Source organism: Grammomys surdaster, unplaced genomic scaffold (assembly GCF_004785775.1).
Source record: "Grammomys surdaster isolate TR1022 unplaced genomic scaffold, NIH_TR_1.0 126198, whole genome shotgun sequence".
NCBI lineage: Eukaryota > Metazoa > Chordata > Mammalia > Rodentia > Muridae > Grammomys > Grammomys surdaster.
Window position 1 is genome coordinate 3,103,999 of NW_021621003.1, and position 9,372 is coordinate 3,113,370.

The following is a 9,372-nucleotide window of genomic DNA, read 5'->3' on the forward strand; positions in this document are numbered from 1 at the left end:
AGATCCCAATCCACCCCCAAATCTTTATAAGGTCCTATCCACAAGGAATAAAGTGTGTCTGCGATCATCCGAGAGTGCTTGCCTTATTGAGCTTAACACTCAGGGAAGAGTTTTCTCTCCTGAAGCTTTCTTTACTGGACCTTGATCTGGCCCAACCAGCCAGGCGTGCAAGCCCGAATGCAGCCACTTCCTGCTCCATGGTCTCGGCCTCAGCCTCTGTGTCTTGCCACCTGCTACCAACTCAGGAGCAGCTGCAGGGCCCTGTGGATTCCCGCTGACATCGCCCTGTACATAGACCTGCAATGATGCATGTAAAACTGTCTTTAGTATCATTTGTTACAGTTTGAAAGATCCTGGAACTGACCTGGTTACAGGAAGACGAGGCAGGGTATGCTTAGCCAGTGTGGTAGTTTGAGTATACTTGGCCCAGGGAGTGGCACTATTAGGTGTGTCCTTGTTGGAGTAGTTGTGGCCTTTTTGGAGGAAGTGTGTCGCTATGGGGGGTGGGCTTTGAGACTCTCCTCCTAACTGCCTGTGAATCAATCTTCTGTCTGCCTTTGGAACAAAATGGAACTCTCAGCTCCTTCTACACCATGCTTGATGATAATGGACTGAACCTCTGAACCTGTAAGCCAGCCCCAATTAAGTGTTTCCTTTGTAAGAGTTACCTTGGTCATGGTGTCTCTTCACAGCAATGGAAACCCTAAGACAACCAATTTCAATAAATGAAATGCTGAACAAAATTCCAGGGGCCAGGAAATCTGAGGGTTATTTGCTCTCTAGGCAGGGTAGGAGGGGGGGCTGCTTCCACAAAGGGATGGCTAAATAGTCCCTTCATGAACCTCAACTGGTAGGTGCTGCCTAAGAGTTCCAGGGAGTGAGAGAAATATTCCTAGCTGTGGAAATATATATATTTTATATATATTATACACACACATACATATATACATATGTATATGTATACACACACACACACACACACACACACACACACACACACACACATATATATTTCCCCTTTCTAGTTCTTAATATTAGATCTAGGCACAAAGAAACCAGAGAGGCAGCCTACAAGAGAATTCAACCTGTCTGTTCATTGCTATGTGAGGCCAGAGACTAAGGAATTCATACTTTGGTCCCTGATTCTGAAGTACCTTGACCAAAGCCAATTGAGTTAAATTTATTACAAAGGCTTACAAGGTACCACAGTGCCTTGGGTATGAAGATTTTCAGACCTACTCCATTCTTCTGAGGTAATAGCACTCCTGAATGATGAAATCTAGAAATCAGAGGCTGAGAATATGAGAGATTTTTGGTACTAGTTTACCTCAGGCCTCTATGCAAAGTTCTTACTGGTCAGAGAAGAGGTGGGAGGAGAGAGGGTGGCCCAAGAAGTTGGTGGCCGTGGAGACGGGAACCATCCTTTGGAAGGGTTTGCAGGAATTTGGTTGAATTTACAGTGTGCTAACACATTATTAATTACATTCAAATGGCTGGTGTGTTCTTTCTTTCTTTCTTTCTTTCTTTCTTTCTTTCTTTTTTTTTTTTTTTGGTTTTTCAAGACAGGGTTTCTCTGTATAGCCCAGGCTGTCCTGGAACTCACTCTGTAGACCAGGCTGGCTTCGAACTCAGAAATCCGCCTGCCTCTGTGTCCCAAGTGCTAGGCTTAAAGGCGTGTGCCACCACAGCCCGGCCGTGGTGTGTTTTTCATAGTGCTTTCATAATCTGATTTATTTTAATAAGACATGTCTCCACCTGTTTGTTGAACTTCAGTTTCTCAGGATTGGAACAACCGTTCAGCATCTCGGAAAGGTATATTTTATCATAGGTATGTGGGAAGCTAAACAGCACAGGCTGTAGTGGTAAGGTTCCAGAGCTGGATGTGGAGCCCTAGTCCCCGTGGGGTCACAGCGGGGTCACCGAAGGTCTGGACTGTGGCTGAGAGAGTCTCGGACCTTGGTAGGCACCATGGCAGGGACTTATCTGCCAGCCCACCTCAGTGCCTGTTGCAGGACCTGTGTGTAAAGCTGTTGTCTTGGCTGCGTGGGCTGTGGCAGGTCATCTAAGCTCCACAGACCATATGGATGGTAACAACATTCACATCAAGAACAATGCGAAGATCCATCACTCCATTAACAAAGCACACTCAATGCTTATTAATCATTATGGTGACAGTGATGCTGACAACGGTTGTCAATTTCAGAGTTCCCAGACAGAAGCAGCCTTGGGTGGTTAGTTTTTCCCTGTCGACCAGCGTGGCTGTATCTTTCTTATCATAAGGGAGAATAGCATTACTGTACCCAGAAGTTCCTTTTGGAGAAATAACGCAGCCTGTGGCTTTATGAAATAGGCCAGAGTGGGAGAGTGGGCCTGGAGGATTCCACGAACCTCTCCCTCAGCCTACTGCCTGTCGTGTGGGACTCCAGCAGTGGAAAGACCCAGCATGGCTTTCTGCTTCTATGCCACTGCCCATAGCTGTGTGGCCAGGGCCAGTTCCTTAACCTCTCTGAGCCTCAGCTTCCTTAGTTATAAGTGGAATAAAAAAAACGGTGTCTGTGGTTCATTTAGCAAGATCAATAATTGCTTGTTGGTGGTGGCACACACCATTGTCCCAGCACTCAGGAGGCTGAGGCAGGAGGATATCTGAGTTCCAGGACAGTCTGGGCTACATAGAGAATCTCTGTCTCCAAAAACAAACAAACAAACAAACACCCCCCAAACCAAACAAACAAGTCAATAAAAGCCCACCATTGCATTTAGTATAAGTGCTCTTACTGCTTGACACTCCTCCTAAAATCTACAGTGCATGGGGGTTAAGTGGTGATCTCTACCAAAAAGCAAGAGTTCCAGAAATTCCACTCCCTGGTTACACTTTGACTTTGGTGTTGTCTATTTGTAGAATGAGAAAAGGTGCTCCCCTCCTGGCTGCGGAGGAGTGCATACTGACTCCTTTGCAAAGTCAAAAACTTTGGAGGCTTTTTTTTTTCTTTTTTCTTTTCTTTCTTTCTTTTTTTTTGTTTTTTTGGTTTGTTTGTTTTTTTTTTCGAGACAGGGTTTCTCTGTATAGCCCTGGCTGTCCTGGAACTCACTCTGTAGACCAGGCTGGCCTTGAACTCAGAAATCTGCCTGCCTCTGCCTCCCAAGTGCTGGGATTAAAGGCGTGTGCCACCACTGGCCGGCTGGAGGCCTTTTTCAAGTGTCCAGAGCAGAGCCTTCCTTGCTGCTGGCTCTTCCCCTCTCCCTAGCTGTTCTTTCTCAGTTTCTCTTGAATGTATTCCTGTTTGTCATGGCTTCAGCTGCCTTCAGTGGCTTCCCCTCCTGCTTCCTTCACCTTCTGTCATACACCCCTTGCAGATGTTCCTGTCTGCCTAGTTCCTGAGTTATTGTCCCCATTGCGGTGGCATCCAGACTTCCCTTGAGGAGGGGGTGATTCAGGAATGCACTCAGCTAAAGTAATCAGAGAGCTGAGTAGAGTGGCTGCTGCCGAGGATTACTTCAGAAAGTCTGAAGGGGGGCGCCTGTTCTCCTGGACCCTGTGTCTCCTGCCTCTCGCTCACAGTTCCACGCAGGATGAGCGGAAGAAGGAAGCACAACTCACATTTGTCCTTTTCCTTCTGATACAGGAAACCGGAGGTTTCTCCAGTGATTCCCAGCATTTCCTAGTCATTTCCAGTCGCTCCCATACCACATACCTCACCAACCTAAACCACATTCTCTTAGCCTCCAAATCGGAGACCGCAGGGAAAGGGATGCTGAGTTTCCCTAACTTTGCTAACCCCGTGCCCTGCAGGGCTCAGCTGGGTGGTATTGACACCTTACCCACCCTCACACACGCCCCCAACCTCGTGGGGAGCTGTGCAGTATGTGGCCTGTTTGGTCAGTTTGGCTCCAGGAATTGATTGGTCCAGGGAACAGCTCACAAGCAAGACACAGAAGCAGGAGACGGTGAGAGAATCAAGTTCAGACTGCAGCAAGGCAAGTCAGAGAGAGGGGCCTTTCCTATGACCTTGAACATTGCCTCAGCTGGAGCTACTGAGGTCTTCGAGCACTCCTAGAAAAAGCTGTTCTGTCCCCTTTGCCTGACTCCTGTGAAAACTAGTTTTTCTCCTTTGGCCCCCAGCCCTGCCAAGTTGTTAAAATACAATTGATGCAAACCTCACATCTTTAAGATAGCCAGTTGGGGAGTTTTGATTTACATAAAGACTGTGAAACTCTCAAATCTGAGATAGGCAAACATATCCTTCACCCGAAACAATTCCTCTTTCTTTTCCTCTAACTCCCAAACTAATCTAGCTTATTGTCACTGGTTGAGTACACACATTCTGAAATCACATAGACATGGAGTCACACAGCTGTGTTCTTTGCCCAATGTCTTTTGTTTACCTTAACCATTTCAAGATCCATCTGAGCTCTTACGTGAATCTGTAGCTTGCTCTCTTTCTACTTCTGAATAGTATTCCATTGTACTGGCATTGCTTGCCAGTGACCATGGATTTACCTGGCTCACGTCTTCGTTCTGTTTGGGGGTTTATGAAAGAAGCCGTTATGATATGAACACTAGTGTGCACATTTTCCTATGGATGTGCATGTTCATTTCTCCTGGACAATGGAGACACCTGGGAATGGGATACCGGTGTGAGGCATGTATGTACTTAAAGGTTTTAGAAGCCGCCAGCTGGTTAGAATGTATGAATATCATTTTACATTCCCACCAGTTACAGTTACATAGCCTCCCTTTTTCTATTCTTCTCCATGTATTAAAAATCAGTGGTTTTCAAATTAAAATACTTCTTTTCTTTTCTATACAAGGTCTCATGCAGCCCAAGCTGGCCTGGAACTTGTTATATTGCTGAGAGTGACCTTGAACTCTTTTCTTTATTGAAAATGAAAATTTTAATACAATACATTCTTTTGTTAACAAAATAAAATACAATGAGATAAAACAAAAAACCGTCGCATGGAAGTTGGACCAGGCAAACCAACAGAAGGAGAAGAGCCCAAGAGAAGGCACGGGAATCAGAGGCCCGTTTGTTCACACTTAGGAGTGCCATTAAAAAAGCAAAAGACAAAAAAAAACAAAACAAAACAAAAAGCAAACAAACAAACAAATAACAACAGACTAAGCTGAAAGCTATCATGTATATGCAGAGGACCTAGGTAGACCTGCGTAGGCCCCGTGCTTGCTGCTTCAGCCTCTGTGAACTCACAGGAGGTTTTCTCAATTGATTTAGGGGCCCCTGTTCTCCTCGTGTACCCTCTTGCCTCTGGCTTCCACATTACTGCTGCCTCCTTTTCCATGGTGTTCCCTGAGCCCTGAGGGGAGGGATTTGATGGAGATGTCTCATTTAGAGCTGTGCATTCCAAGGTCTCTCACTCTCTGCGTAATGTCTGGCTGTGGGTCTCTGTATGTGTTCCCATCTGGTGTAGGTGGAAGCTTCTCTGATGATGGCTGAATAAGATTATCATTAGGAGTCATTTTATTGGTTTTTCTTTGTTTGTTTTTGTTGTTATTTTGAGATAAGGTTTCTCTGTGTAGCCCTGCTGTCCTGGAACTCACTCTGTAGAGCAGATTGGCCTCAAACTCAGAGATCTGCCTGCCTCTGCCTCTGGGATTAAAGGTGTGCGACACCACGCTAGGCTGTGACTTTTTTTTTTTTTTTAAAAGATCAGTTGTATTTGGTTTGACCCTAGGTCTCTGGGCTATTTAGTCTCCCGTCTTGGTCATCCAAGCATTGTCAAATCTAGGTTCCATCTTGTGGAGTGAGCCTTAAGTCAAATCATTGCTATTTCCATAAGTGCTGCATCACCATTTCCCTAGCAAATTTTGCAGGCAGTACAGATTAATCAAAGGCTCTGTGGTTTGTGGCTGGCTTGGTGTTTACATTTCTGCTTTGGTAGCCTACAGAGTACTTTCCTATACGAAAGACACTAGGGCCTGCGAATGGAGGTTCTGTGTAGGCATCAGCTTGACCTCCCCACGTCCAGTGAGTTGTTTGGGTGCTGTCTTCAGCAACGCAGAGCATTGCTTTCTATTCATAGAGAGCAACATACTGTCTTGGCAACAGCCTGGGCTGTTTGAGAATTTCCAGGGAACTCCTTTGTTCAATAACGTAATTGGATACAACCCAGTTTCAGTACTGCAAGCTTCGTTTGGTCACAGGAGATGGCCAGTTGGGACTTCATCTCCTTCATTATTTAGAGATTTCATTAGGATTACTTTTATATATTTTAGGAAATTTTGACTGTACGACATTTTCATACCACCCCTCAAATACCCCTCAATTCTGCCTTTCCATTCTAATGCCCTCTTTCAACTTCATCTCCTCCCTCTCCTCACCTGATCCCTCCCACCCACCTCACCCCTGCCATGCCCAGTCCACCCATAAAATCTATTTCCCCCTCCAAGGAGATCCACGTGCCCTCCTCATCCTGTCTTCTATACTCAACCTCTCTGGGACTATGGAGTCATACAATATATTCTAATCATGGTTCCTCTCTTTCATCTCTTCCTAGATCCTCCTCACCTCCCCACCCATCCAACTCCACACCTTCTCTCTGTAGAAAAAATAGGCAAATAAAAACATAATAATAATAATTTATAAAGAAAAAGCACAAGAAGCATATATACATTAAATAATGGAGAAGCAACACAACTAGGCATCTCTTGCCACCTCCAGTGTCAGAGATGGGTTATATCTAATGGAGTTGTTGGCCAAAGGGTCCCCATGGAAACCCCCAAACATCTCAGGCTATTGCCAAGGCTATCTGTTTCTTCCCACAAACAGATGGTAAAGTCCTATTGCTGAAGACAACACTTTCATATCTCATTGAATACGGGAAAGTTGAGCTGGTCACTAACTAGAGCCTTCACTAGTACTGACTTGTGCCCATGGTACTGGAAGGTACTTCGCCTGCTACCAAGGAACACGGTAACCATCATACCATCAACTCCATTACAAACTCTCCAGTTTTCAACAGTAACCTGCCCGAATGATACATTTGTACTTGAACAATGTGGGAGTAACTAACCACGATCTGATTAGAATTAAGTCCCACTCTATGAGATAGAACCCATGCCTGACACTGTTTAAGTGGCCAAGAACCTGCATGCCATGGACCAAGGAGAAAACAAAATACTACTGTTCTACTAAGAGAACACAGGGAGCACGACAGTGAAATGACTCCTAATGACATTCTGCTATTTCCACAGATCTGTGCCTCACTCAGTTATCATTAAAGAAACTTCCTCCTGCAGCAGATGGGACAACTGAAGAATGTACAGAGAGTGAGAGCCTTTGGAACACTCAGTCCTTCATCAAACCTCTCCCCTCAGGGGTCAGGGAGCCATGTGGGAGAAGAAAGACTGTAAGAGTCAGAAGGGATGGAACACAACAAGAGAACAGTGTCTTCTAGACCACGAATTCCTGATCTTCCTGACTCCACCTCCTGGGGTTACAGATATACATGCCATGCTCAGCTTCAAGAAAAGTGTGTGTGTACATGAACATGTGTGAATCTGGCACTGCACATCTAAAATTGCAGCACTAGGGAAGCTGAGGCAGGAGGATTACTAGTTTCAGACCAGTGTGGGCAACACAGTGAGATCCAATCTTGAGAAAACCAGACATGAAAACCAAATTGTAAAACAGAAACAACTTTACAATGGAAACATGGTAATTCTCCGCCCACCTCAACAGATAAACAAGATAAGAAGGCATATGCTTGCTTTGAAGGGTTAGGAGCTTTGTGGAACATGAAGCTCTGGTCACTTTGGCCAGACAAAGGACCAGGAACAAAGGTGAAGCCAGGCCAGAGATGACAGCTCTCCATTGAGGTCCTGTTAGACCAGGCTAGTTTTAGTATAAGGATGTTTATGAGTTCCCCAAAGCTCTGAGCAACCACAGTATCTTCCAGACATCTAGAGAAGCCTCCACCCTAACCATTCAAACTGAAGAGGCTCTGGAGGATGAGCCTCAGCAACCCTGGGGTATGTGTGTGGGAGTCCTTCTTGCTGGGTGGAATACATTTTTTAGGAAATGAATACAACCCTTCCTTCACTGTGGCCCACCTGTCAAACTTATTCAATCTTGGAGACAAATATCAGAAATTGCATTACTCTAGACACCAGGGACAAAGAAGCAAATTGGGAACATGGTGTGAAGAAAAAAAAGAAAGATTTTAATAAAGATTGAACTGGCTTAGTGTGTCAAAGCTGCCAGTCTTTTTATTATGATCGCAACAATGATGTAGGACAAGAATGAACAGACTCCTCTGATGTAAATCGCTTTTATGACACTCTCCAGTCCAGCCAGACTACAGCACTGACAAGAACAGAAGTTCCTTCCATGGACGCTGCTGCAGGGGACTTGCTGTCCCAGACTCTTGTGTCCATCCTGCAGCTGAGGTTCCTTGCACTTCAGAGCTTGACGGGACCTCTGGGCCTTTCTTCGATCCTCATTCTGCCTCACCTAGCAAGGCCCTTGAATTAAGCTTCTCTGCAGTCTTCTTTCTCTCTCTTCCTCCACTCCTCTTTATTTCAAAACCTTGTAGGCATGCACAACAGTCAATAGAATCGTGTGTGCTGTCCAGCTATAATAGTTCAAAACACAAATAGATTCCTTTCATCTCCACTGCTACACAGGTCTTAGTTAGGGTTTCTATTGCGGGGATGAAACCATGACCAAAAAGCAAGTTGGGGAGGAAAGGGTTTATCTGGCTTGTACTTTGATATCACTGTTCAAAACTGAAGGAAATCAGGACAGGAAGTCAAACAGGAGAGGAACCTGGAGACAAGCTGATGCAGAGGCCATGGAGGGGTGCTGCTTACTGGCTTGCTCCCTATGACTTGATCAGCCTGCTTTCTTACAGAACCCAGGAACCACCAGCCTAGGGAAGGCCCCACCCACAATGGGCTGGATAATCTCACATCAACCCTATATGCCCTATAGGCTCGTGTACTGCCCAATCTCATGAAGGCATTTCCTTAACTGAGGTTTCTTCCTCTCAGGTAGCTTTAGCTTTGTGTTGAGGTGATCTAAAACTATCTAGAACAACTCATACCACATCTATAGAATATTGAGCTGAATCTCAAATATACTACTGTTCCATTCACAGACATGTCAGTAGGGACAACTAATGGAGACCTAAGAGGGTTGTGTTGTTTGTTTGCTTTACAGCATTGGAGAGCAAACCCCCTGCTTCAACCTCCCAAGTGCTGGGATTGTAGGTGTAGACTACCACATTCCCACTCATTTCCTTTTAAGCTGACTATCTCAGGCATCTCAAAGTTTCTTTGCCAGTGCTACGAAGGTAAGAGCACTTGCCCCTTTGTACAAGGGGATAAGAATGGATCAATTTTCATTCTTCTACATG